Source organism: Cyanistes caeruleus, chromosome 4 (genome assembly GCF_971803275.1).
Source record: "Cyanistes caeruleus chromosome 4, bCyaCae1.hap1.1, whole genome shotgun sequence".
Taxonomy (NCBI): domain Eukaryota; kingdom Metazoa; phylum Chordata; class Aves; order Passeriformes; family Paridae; genus Cyanistes; species Cyanistes caeruleus.
Window position 1 is genome coordinate 18,961,241 of NC_141704.1, and position 13,093 is coordinate 18,974,333.

Consider the following 13,093-nt stretch of genomic DNA (forward strand, 5'->3'; position numbering starts at 1 on the left):
TTAGTTTTTCTTCTTCTGAAATTTATCAATGATTGTTGGGCTTCTTTTGGGTGTCTATGATTTTGGATATGGAATCTACATTTTCTCCTGCTTGGACTGAAAATTTCATACCTAGTGAAATTTATCACCTGCTATAATATCACATAGTTTTAGATTGTTACATATAATTATGTGTTAATTACATTTATTGTGGAGGAAATGTCTATATAATTGAAATATTTTTATCCTTTCATGAAAAATAACCAGCCAATGAAGTACAGTGTTGTATCTAATAGAACACTGAATTACAAAACATAATGAAAAGTGCACAGAGCAACAGCATAAATAGGGATATTTGAATCCTTAAGGATAATCAGATTCTTTACCACTTGTTTGGGTGTTTCCACAAACACTTCGACAAAGCTTATGAATGGATATATCAAAGAGATTTACTAAAATAAAGGATCATGAATGTAGATTGTCAGATGAAAACCCAAAGCACTTAAATTAATCTGCATTGTTAATTTGTAAGTTCATGGCTTTCTTATAACAGCCCACTTATTAAAAATAAGATATCCATGAATAGAAGACATTTTTAAAATGAAAAAGGCTTCTATATTTTATCTTCTGTATATATCTCATACTTCATTTTGAAAGTTTTGTTTTGTTCTTGGCCAGAGTAAAGCATTTTGGCCACTACATGTATGGTCCTCAGGTTTCAAACACCTTAAAACCAAAAAGACAACTATCAGTTGCTGTATTATAAATAAATATATAAATGTATAAATATGATAAATATAACTGAATTACAAAAGCATCAATTTGATAGAAATAAAGTAAATTTTACATAATTTAATTTTCTATGACAAATCTTTATCTCCTGTATAAAACTTTTAAGAACATTTAAGGGTTTGTGGGCAGATAGAAGGGTTTTCCTGCTCAGCATCTGGGGAAGAGGTTACAAAATAATTGTGTTAAAAATTCTTGAAAAACTTACAGTCTTAAGATTTTCTATGTCAGCTAGATCTCTTTCTTACATTGCTCAGGCACTTGAACTTTGACATATATAAAAACACCTTCCAGAAACTAAAGGATCGTTTCAATCTTCACTCTGTCCTCAACCTCTCAGCTGATGATGTGAACAGAAGTGCCAATTAGTGCCAAACATGGTGATATTCTGTGAATGCATTCCAATTAGAAACCATCAGTTTATTTGACAATTAGTGCCAGTAGAAAGTACCTTTGAGTTTCCAAGGAGGTAATTAATATATACTATACACCAGAAACTTCCTCAGAAGCCATTACTGTAAACAGTGTCAAGAAAATAATGTAGAAAAGACAGGTCAGTAGATCCAGATCATTAAGAACTACCTTTTTGAGGAAAAGTAATGTGACAGATGACTTGCTTTAAATAAGAGAAAGAAGGGAATAAAGGAAAAAAAAAAAAAAAAAGAGATTCAGAAGTAATTTTGAATATTTATGGTAAAATCCATATACATCCAGAAGTAACTGGACAAAGATTTATTACCATCCTTAAGTTTTAACCTTCCTCTGATGTGAATTGATATGTAAATCTGAGATCTGAAATATAAAAGCTGATATTTTCCAGTAGATACTATACAAAAATGTCATGTATACCCTCAAAAGCATACATACTTAAGGGTTTGGGGAGTTTATTAGCTCTCGTAAGATTTCTGTCTGCTTCCTTTCTGAAATAGATGATCTGTCATTGCACTGTATATTAGGCACTACCTTTTTACCCAACACATCAGAGTAATTCACATATTCCCTCATCCATATAGACACAATCACCAATTGCATGTGGTACACCGAGAATATAAATTATATATCCTTTGCTAAACCAGAATGAGCTTTTCTGGGTTTTTCTTTAAAAGGAGAAGCTGGGGGTGAGAATAGCTGGCAATAACTGACCTTCAAGACAAGAAGAGAGCAGATCTTACCTCCAGCTCATATAGTGCCCTATCTTGAAATAAAATGCTTTAACAGGATTTTAGATAATTGGAAGCTGAAATCAGTGCAAGTCCATTCATGATTTATAGTTCAAATCATCATTTTTGTACTTCTTTTTCAATGACACTTAGATGTTGCTTTTGTCATTTTTGTCACTACTTATGGAAGTTTCACAACTCTTTTAGGTAAATGAAAAAGCACGCCACCTAAAAAGCCAGCAACAAACCAAGAATGACTTAAACAAAAGATTCCATAAGTTGAAGTTACTGTCCTGGTAAGTAGATTGGATAGACTGGATGACACTTTCTTATCTGCAAGGATAGAGCACCATTAACAAAGCTCTGCGAAACAGTGGGATTTGGATGCATTACCAGACAAGGTATTATCCAGAAAATTAGAGATATTATTAAAGTATAATAACTTTTTAATATCTTCAAATTCTCTCTTGCATTTAAGAACTAAAAATATATTTGGCTTCATTTACTCTCCTTTGTCTTGCACCATCCTTTCCTCTTTCATCCTGCTCACTTTTCAGTATATTTTTCTTTAGATGTGTCCCCTTGCTTTTGGCCTTTTCTTGCTGTTATAAGGAAATAATTATGGGGGCTGTGGAAACAGCCTCACCTAACTGGAGTAACATAATTCATAGGAATACATACAGCTTTAAAAATTTTAGTGATGATTTTTTCAGACAGATAGACAAAGGTTTAGTTTCAGAAGAAAGGGATACAGTGGGTTACAAATAAGTTTGCTGTGAAAATAGCAAGTATTGGTACTTTGTACAAATGTTTGGTGGCTTCAAGTTCTGGAATTTATGGGTAGTTTTTGGAATCTAACAGGTAAAGATATCTGGATAGGATTGCCATATTAAATACCAAAATATTACTTAGAACAGAAAATGGTTTGATTTATTTTCTGTTCCTGTAATTGTTGCATTAGTATTCTTTATTTGTGCGACTATTTCAGTATGAGATGTGTAATTGCTTCCTGGCAAGCATTCTTAAACTAAGAAAACTCCAAGTTCATTGTGCTGGGAATAATAGAGTCTTGGATTTGATTAGTGTGTGATCCCTTACAAGAATCTGTTCCACATCCTAACTTCCAGTCCTCAATCTGAAGGAATCAGGATTTTTTGCAACCTCTGATCTGTAAAACAATGATAAATTCTAGAATAGCTTTTTGGGTTTGGCTTTGTTTTCTTCTTTAAACCCATTAATTCATTAGCAGAATGATAGTTCTGCTCTGATTCAATTCTTGTGTTTCAGAAAAGGAAGGAGGCTTGATCTGCACATTTGCTTGGCTATGTAGGTACATGGAGTTCTGGCTGATCTTCCACCACCATCTGCTCAAGTGCTTTTGTGTTTCTGTGTATGCTGGAAAAGTTTTTTTCTCCCTCCCTATTGCCATAATTACCCTCCCATTCCAAGAAGCTGCCATTTATGTACTGGTCCACCTCTTTCACTATTATGCACTGATACCACATGATCTTAGACATTTACATTATAGACATAATAATCTAAAATATGGTTGTCAGAACTCCATTTATAGTTGAAAGATAAAAATAGGGCATTTCTGTCATATCTCATCCTCATCCTTATGTAAAACCTAAAAATAAATCACATGAATTACAATTTAGAAGTTTCTATTTTTCTCCAGTGAGTGACTAAAAGGGGAGGCAAGGATGACTAATTCAAATGCAGCCCTCTGCTTTGTAGATGTTCAAATCAAATAGCTAATATACATATTTTATTTACTAATGCTCTTGTACTGCTTTTGCTCATTCATATAGGAAGAAATTTAAGACAATCCTTATTGATATACACTACTTTCTCTTTTTCCTCTTCTCTCTCTCTTCAGACAGGAGAGGAATAGTTGAGCCAGCTCTTTCCCAGATACCATCTTTTTTTTAAAGCTTTCATGATTTAAGTAGGAGTTATTTGCTTCAGTCACTGAGATTATATCAAGAAAGCTTAGAAGGCATTTTACATTATCAGTGCAATTTTGAACACATACTTCACTTGCTGATGAAGTAGGGAAAAAGATACCACAAGAAATTTTGTTTAACATTTAATCCCCAGTTTAATTTAGTACGGCGGAAAGGCACTGCTCAGGTAAGTGGCAAAAGCAGGAGGCAACAGTAGATTTACAGATTACTTCTGAACAAAATGCTCCTCTAGACTGGCCTTCCTTAGGCCTTTGATGGCAACACTAGATGAGATAAATGTTTTTTAGAAGTATGGAGTAATTGTTGTACTTTATTAGCACCAATTTGTTATCACACTAGTTCTGACCAAAGGATAGTGCCACAAGAAAGAAAACTGTAATTTAGGAAGTGTAATTAGCTGTAATTTTTATCCCTCTTTCCCAAAGACTCCTCCAAAGACTTTAAAGACTATTAACATTAGGATTTTAAAAACTCGTTAACTGAGATGTTTCCATATGATTTTCAGGCTTTAAGAAGTGAAATTGGCTCTGAACATCCAGTTTTCCATAACTTTCTCCTCAGAATACAATATATAGTCAGTGTGCAGTGCACTTAGCTGTTAGAGTGTATTGCCTTGTAAAACATCCTGCCATTTCATACACAGAAAATACAGGATAGAAATTACATATTAATTACATATTACAATCATATTAAATTACAATGCAAGAAGGCACTCATGGGAATACATGACAGCCTTTACAAAAAAAAAAAATAAAATAATAAAAAGTGTTGTATATTATTCCAAGGACAACCTTTTGACCCAGGCTCCTACACCTAATTTGTGCTTTGTGCAAATTCAGGATTCTGGAAATGTGCATCTAGAAAAACATTCTCGAAATATCATCTGTTATCAGGAGCAAACATCATTTCACTTGCAGCTTGCTACTTCTCAGGCCTCCAGATTGCTTGATTACTGTTGAGAACTTAAGGATGATATGTCTAGACTAATGGTTTCCTATGACAGGAGGAATAGGCGATAATAACCCTAAGAAAATCTAGCGCTCACAGGATCAGTTCTATAGAGCTGACATGAACAATATTTTAATAACAACCAAATGAATTGTTCAACTTCAGGCACAAAATTTTGAGATATGGCAGCTCAGGGTTCAACTCAATTCCTAATATAACATTGTTTCACTCATTAACCACATAGCTCCAAGAGGTCAATATTTATTGAATGATGCAGAGAAAACTTACTCAGAAAACTTAAAATGATCTAAAAGTAACTGCTGTGAGGAATATGATGGATATCCCACAACAATGTTAAAATGGTGTATGAAAATGCATAATAAGGATATTACATCAATTTAAAGACCTTCTAGGACTATTGAAGGCAGAAAATTCACCTTATGTGAAATGATCTCAAAATCATCAGTGCTGTGATGACTGAAAACATAGTATAAGCCTTTTCTTTAAGACAGAATTTAAGAAAATTAGCACATAACCCTAGAGAATAGAGAGAACTCCTCTGTGGTTGTGCTCTGGAATTTGGCAGTTCACTCTTAGGAGAAAAAGAAAAGACTAATGGCCAGAAAGATTAAACCCCCAAAATGAAGGATGTTTAATGTAGCTGGTTTTAAACCCCAGTATATCCCAGCTCTCTATCCAGATGACATGAATTGTACACATATTGACAGCATATGATAATGTAATATATTTTTTTTGCTTTGGCTTGGATTGATTTACAAAGGAAGGCAAAATTGAAAGCATGACACATCAACATTTTAGACAAAAGTGCAGAGGAGGAAAAGTAAAATGGAAGAAAAAAACATAGAACTAAAAAAGGAAAAGAAGAGAGGAAAAAAAAGGAAAAAAGAAGGGGGAAAAGGCAGAGATTGTGGAGTACAGAGGAGTAGAAACCTCACATACATGCATAAATGAGAAAAAAGAAGAAAACTAGCAATCATCAGTGAAACAAGAAGAGAGAGGGGAAAAGCCATGAGCAAAAAAATGAAGCAAATTGAGGAATAAAAGATTGCTGGGATCACAGTCCCACCAACCTGTGAATTTTGAATGGGTACCAGCCAGCTGCTGGGAGAAGGCCAAAGAGTTGCTTGGCTAAATGAGAAGCAGTTGGCATCCTGGTATTTCACATGTGATGAGCATCCAATATGTGACACTTGATCTTATGCCAGGGACATGCTATGGTTTGAAATTTCTAGCAGCCAATCAGGGTACCCACTGACTACTTTCTTTTATCATATTAATTTCATGTCCTGCACCAAAGAATACTTAATCCAGATGCACATGAATTTAGATGGAACAGAACTCAGACTGTTCAAAACAGCTGTTCAAAATCAGTCCATAAAAAATAAATTCTATTTTGGGCAGAAAATTGTTTCTAAGATCAAAGTGCTTCACTCATTTCATATTTTTTATTTTTCAACAAAAAAACAATCAGGAATGGTTTTTATTTAATTATATGTTTATTTGATACCCTTTAGATTATGGCTATCAGAAATGACACTAGAAGTGCACTCACTTGTATTTGGCAATCTCTGAATTTATGAATTTGCAGCGTTAATTCATCCTATGAATCTAACACTGGGTGTAATATCTAATCAATAAAGTACAGTTTCAGCTTAATCATCATCCCTTTACTAGAGAGTACATTTCTTTTTGGCCAGTAATATGTATGCCATTGCAATATGTGATTAAAAACTATGAAGTTGTTATGCACATTTTAATACTAATATTTATCTTGAGACAGGTTTAAAATGATGCTTTAAAATCTCTCTTTTCTAAAGATTAAAAGGAAGTAAGCAAAAGTAGGATGAGATCTATTTAATTTTCTTATCCTACATGTCCTTTTCTACACTTATACAAATATGATTGCTTTAAATCTCTTGCACATTAATTTTGCTAAAGGAAGATATCTGTAATAGTTGCAGATAGTTGAAGCCAGAAAGATGGCCTATGATTCCCTAGTTACAGGCTTGGAATAGGGGTTCTAGTTTGTTAATATATTATTTTCTTCTTGTTTTCTAATTTATGTAAGGTTCTGAAAGCATTCACTTCTGTGTTGCAGAAATATTGCAAACACATCTGTGAGCATTTATCAGAAGACATATTGACATGAGAAAAGCTTCTACATTGATCAGTGGAGTCTTCTCATAATACTATTTTGGTTGCAGAGTATATCTCTAATTAAGAGATTGCCTAGAAAAATATTAGAGGTGTTGAATATTAGGAACAATCCAACTGGGATAGCACCTAGGCAGCCCTGCACTGGCCCACACATTCACCAGTCCTTAGAATGGACTTTCTTTCCAATGCCTGCTTAGGGTTAAGAACTAAATTGTAAAATTAATGAACTATTCAAGTGAGAAAAGATTTTGGAAGATGCAAACCGGTATTTCAAACCCTTTAAATGAAGTCACACAACAATGGGTCAAATTCTGCTGCTGTGTAATCTACCAATTTTTGTTGTGTTATTTCTACCATGAGCCAATCTCCATTTTTCTTTTTTTTTTCATCTAACACAGGGCTCCAGGAATATTTCCATGTGGGATTTTCATTCAGGTCTCTAACTCAGCATGAGGTTTAAATGTGAATATGTTTATACAGGCAATTTGTATCTCTCACAGAAGTTATGTCTTCACAAGTATTCTGCAAAGCAGGTGTAGTCACTGGAAATTTATCTCTAGGATTCTTTATTTTTAGATGCATGTAAGTATCTTGTTGTGAGCTTTTGTCCCATTGGATGAAAGTCATAAAACAATAAACATATTAATCTAAAATATAGAGTGAATTTTATTTTCCTAATGAAATAGTCCTAGTCCTCATTGTATACTTACATAATCTGAGTAGTTTTTAATCTATTGTACTGATTTTTAACATCCAAATAAGATTAAAATGAAAACAAAATATATAAGCCATCATCTATAATTTAATGGTGCTTTTAACACTTTAGTAAGAACAAGCACATTGTAACTGTGCCTTTTAAAGTACAAAGCAAGACTGTGTAGGGAAGGTAATGACTGTATGCAAATGAACATTGGTGAAAGTTTCTCTGAACTCATTATTCTACGGAAAATGAATCAACAGTATTTCATACCACAAGCCCTGCTTTAAAAAGCACAGTGCTTTTATTCCCCCAGTGACTTTGATAAACATCCTACACCATGGTGATTACAAGCATGTGACCACAACAAAAGTCTCATGACTCCCAGGGGCAGCTCAGCATGAGTAAGCAATTCCTAGCACAGTCCAAAGCCACATTCCAGTAAGAGATTACAGTTTTTGTACAGCCCCACGATTCCTGACACTCCCCATCCCCCAACAAAAACATCATTTTTTGTTGGGCTATCACACCTAACACCTTAACATTTCTTAGGAATCAGAAATAAAGCCATTTTCTATTTTGATCCTAGGTGAAGGACAAACGTGCTAATGGCCCTAGATAAACTAATTGAGAGCTTCATTAAATCCAGAAGGTCATAATGCAATTGGAAACAAGACAAAGTGTTTCCAAGAAAGACATGCTTATACCCATCACAAATAACCCAATTAACTGAGTGCTTTACAGGGAGACTCATAGAAAGTCAGGATTTTGCTTCCTGTCAATACACAAGATTTCCCAATTCATGGTTCAAGCCTGAACAAATTAAATTCAGAGGCTCTTAACAATAGGTGGTTTTTTAGAGGAGTCTCATGAGACCACCTGCACCCTGTCCATCCCTTACCTATTAAATTTAAAAAAAAACAAACAACCAAACAAAAAAAATCCCAAAATGAACAAACAGAAAAAAAACTACCCCACACCATTTTGTTAGTATATGGTGACATCCCAATTCAGGTCAGCTGCTGGTCTGCTTTGGTAACTCTACTGCACAAACTTGAGTTTACTGAAGAAATAGCAAACTATATCTCAAGTCAGAAGCTTTGTGAGTGTGAGACAAGGCTGCTGGGCCAGTGTCACAGTGCTGCTGCTGTGCCTCTTCCCGTGGTCTCTGCTGGTCCATCTACATTGAGCTGTTTCATTCCATGTGAATAAATATAACTAATCTGGACAGCTGTATTCTGTAAATGTAGCAAGAGAATGTGAAAACTGTCTGAACCATGGTTAAAGTACCATATGTTTTTTTGACATGAAGCATAATTTACATAATATTTAATGTCACCTCTCATTAACACTATCTTATGCCTCTGATGCAGGGTCTGAACCTGCATAATGCTCATCAATTAGGAACCATTTCTTTTTATGAAATTGCCACCAAAGAAGCTTTTTCCACATCTATTTGCAGGCCACAAAATAGTGAACAATTTACTTAACTATTTCCAGCACATCTTTGCCACCCTACATCCACTTATCCTTCTGAGAGAGTAAGTTTGCATATTAATTTCCACAGCTTGTATAAGACTTCGTGGTGACACTTTAAAATTTTAAAGTATGGCCTTACTACCACCACTTTTTTTTACTTTGCTTTCAAGATTTACATGCTCCAGCTTACAGTGTCAGCTGAGCTTTGAAAGGTATAGCAATGTCTCAAAATCCATTTCAAAACTTCTTCTGGAGTCCAAATGGAAAGCTGACCTGAAGCTTAACTCATGCTATACAAACCACAAGAAAATTTTACTTTACAGGGGTTTTCATGAATACATGGCAAGAAACTGACTAAGAATCATAGAATTGTCAAGGTTAGAACAGACCTTTAAAAGCATCCAGTTCAACCATCCACCTAGAATTGCAAGTGTAACCCCTAAACCATCATGCAGTGCCAGATCCAGACAAACACTTGCAGGGATGGTGGCTTCACCACCTCCCTACGCAACCTATTCCAATGCATGACCACCCTGACAGTGAAAACATTTTTTCTGTTATCCATTCTGAATCTTCCCTGTCTCAGCTTAAAGCCATTTGAGTCCTGTCACTGCAGGCCTGGTGGAAGAGACTGGTCCCCACCTCACCACAGCCTCCTTTCAGAGAGCAGTAGAAAGTGATGAGCTCCTCCCTGCGCCTCCTCAGGACTAAACAAACCCAGCTGCCTCAGCTGCTCCTCTTAAGACGTTTCTAGACCTTTCATGAGCTTTGTTGCCCTTTGCTGGACACACTCCAGCACCTCAGTGTCTGCTGTAAAGTGAGATCACCTCTTGCACATTATCTCTTGCCCCACTGAACTGTCCCTGCACGCAGTCTGTGCTCTCTAGATTAAACCCAATTAATGTAGTTTCAAGATATTAAAAAAAGGTTTGTTCCTCTTCTTTTTTGGCTGTAACTGTTGAAAGAGATACCATTGTATTCTTGCAATGTTTCTCATATAGGGATTTTTTTTTTGCTATCTTGACAATACTTTATGCCCACTTGCTTTGACATTTGGGCGAAGTTTTTTGGATTAGTGTTTCATTTTGTGTTTTTTTTACTTAAGAGATATGTTTTTTTTTCCTTGCTATGAATCTTTTACAATGTGGTAATAACATTTCAAATGGAACCAGGGATCACTCTATCAGTGTCCAACAAAAAAATTATAATTTCTCCTATTTTGCAGAGAGTAGGATATCACAAGTGTAAGGAATACCTGACACAATGTGATTCCAGGGTAAGCACTGAGTCACTAAATAATGGTAGTAGGTTAAATGCTTGGTGGGGATAAAGAGGTGAAGGTGCAGCTGGAGGTGGGTATACAGGCAAGTACAGCCAGGTACACTCATGACAGATGTCTTTGGGAAGCTACTGAAGAGCTCTTAGTGTGGAGCCAGACACACCAGTTTCATCCAATAACAGATTTTAGGGGTGGTTGATAGAACATGCTGGATGGGCCTGATGGTTACATTGGACTCTTCCAGGCCCAGAAGCAGCTGTTTCATTTGTAAATGGGCTGCATTTAACATCTTATTACTATCTTAGAAGGAAGGCACAACAGAGGAGCCTGATGAGTATTATCTTGATTTCTAGTCCCAATATTGGTGTCCCCATGCCTTTGTTAGGCACAAGAATTATTTATAAAACACTTATTAATCACACAGGGTGTGATCATTGACTAATTAAATTGACATTAAGTTTCTCTAATTAGACAGTGTTTAGGAAACATTTCAAATATTAAAAGAACTGCATTAATGAAAGAACTATTAATCTTTTGATCCAATGGGCTCAGCAAATGACCATAATACATATCCCTGGTTATCTGCATTTAAGCACCAGGTAGTCACATTTACTTTAATAAAACTTAATGACATTCTTTTAGGCATTTACATTGAATTGCTTTGAAGTGTTTTACTTACCTCTGCTAATCACTTGATCTCCTCTCACCCATTTGTCTTGTTTCACTTGCCCTGTGAGATCAGAAGAAGAGGCTCTTGAATAGTTTAAACCAGTTTGGGATTTGACCAGAGAAAACTAGACATTAAAAGAAGCTGCTGGCATCAAAAGAGAACCAACACTCTAACCCTTGGCTCTGCAGGACAAAACAATTGCTGAGCACGACAGCCTCATTGTGCTTTAAGTACTCTCACTATATTCCGTAAGAGAAATTGCTATTCAAAGCAATGGAAATTTCCTTTAAAAGAAAATATTCCTAAGAATATATTTTTGAACCCTTGAGGGTCAGAGTTAGTGACTGATACATTTTTAGGAACACTTTTATCTTTATTCTAGAAATAGTAGGTTTTGCAGGTGCATTTTTATTTAGCCATATATGAGAGTAGAAGACCTAGAAAATGTAACTAATCTCAGATGAAAAACTATATTTTCTTAAAATATATTGACAGGATTGTGATAGTGTAATGTTAGTATTGAGAAGCAGGTGAGTATTTTCATATCACTAGAAAAACCAAGGTTTGATTTCAATTTTATCAAAACACAATGACATAGCATTGCTGTCTGAAGTAGTATTCATGATTAGCCATAGGAAAATAACATGGCAAAAATTGTCACTCTCTGTGCTTTTTTCAGTAAGTTTTATCTCAGAGATAATCTCTGTAGACCTTTTCATCATTATCCTGAGTTAGATTATGTGTATGTAGAATAAAAATCGTAAAGACATTCAAAAGCAGAATGCTTAGCTCTTCTTTTCCTGCTTAAAATATTTTATTTTCACATTGATTATGAACAGTATGACAACTGTTATTTAGAAAAGGAGTAATACTGAAATAAAAGTAGATAGTTCCCTATAGGAAAAATTGATAGGAGTTAATCCAGTAGGGAAATGGAGAAAAGGCTGCCATAGCTTCACGTTCACCAGTGCAATCAGCAGTGAGGCTGAGCCTGAGTCTCCAACAGTCACACGTGTGCACACATACACACCAATTTTGTGGAGTATATACACACACAGCTGGTCACACAGACCATAACATGGACAGAGAATGCACTCACACAAACAGCATCAATATCCTTTCCCTGTTCTCATCTCTGATTAATGAGAATGAAGGTCAATTAGTGAAACACATACTCTGTGTAGGTCCCTCCAGCAGCTGAACTCAGGCTCTGCAGCAGCTACCTCTGGATCACAGGTCTCCCCATCACTGGCACCTGGACATATGAGCCTGCAAGGCCACAGCCCTAATCCACCTACTGATACTCAGAGCACCTCAAAGCACAGAGACTGACAGGCAGACACATGATCTATCTCTCCAGAAACTTGCCTGAGTGGGCATTCCATTTTCCCAGTCCATGGGTTTCACTCTGACTTCCTGCACAAATGCAAATAAACAGGCCTCTCTGTAGAAGATCCCCACTTCTGGTCTTAGACAAACTTCAGATCTCATGGTCTCTACAAAAGTTGGTCTAGACCTCCAGGCGCCTCAGTACCATTTCTCAGACCCATTCTCTAAGATCTGACCCAGCCTTTTGGCTACTCCAAAACTCAAATCTCTTATCCTGATTGCTTGCTAGACCAGCTAGATGTTTGCTGGTAGTTGCACATGCTGTCATGCACACCCACACCACACACACATACTCCATTTTCTCTAGGTGATGGCACCACAGATGCATAGGTCTCTAGACCTGCTGCTCTACCCAGTGGCTGGTAGCCAGACCTCCATGCACAGACATGAGCACAGAATGGATAGTTAAAGAAAAAAGAGTTAAAGATTTTAAAGGCCAGGCACTGGGCATGACCATGCAAACACAGTGACCAGTCCCTCTGCTAACATTCAACTGCCTTCTTTTACCCTGACCCTGTTTTCCCATGCTTGTTCCTCTTCAAACTGCCTTGATTTCTT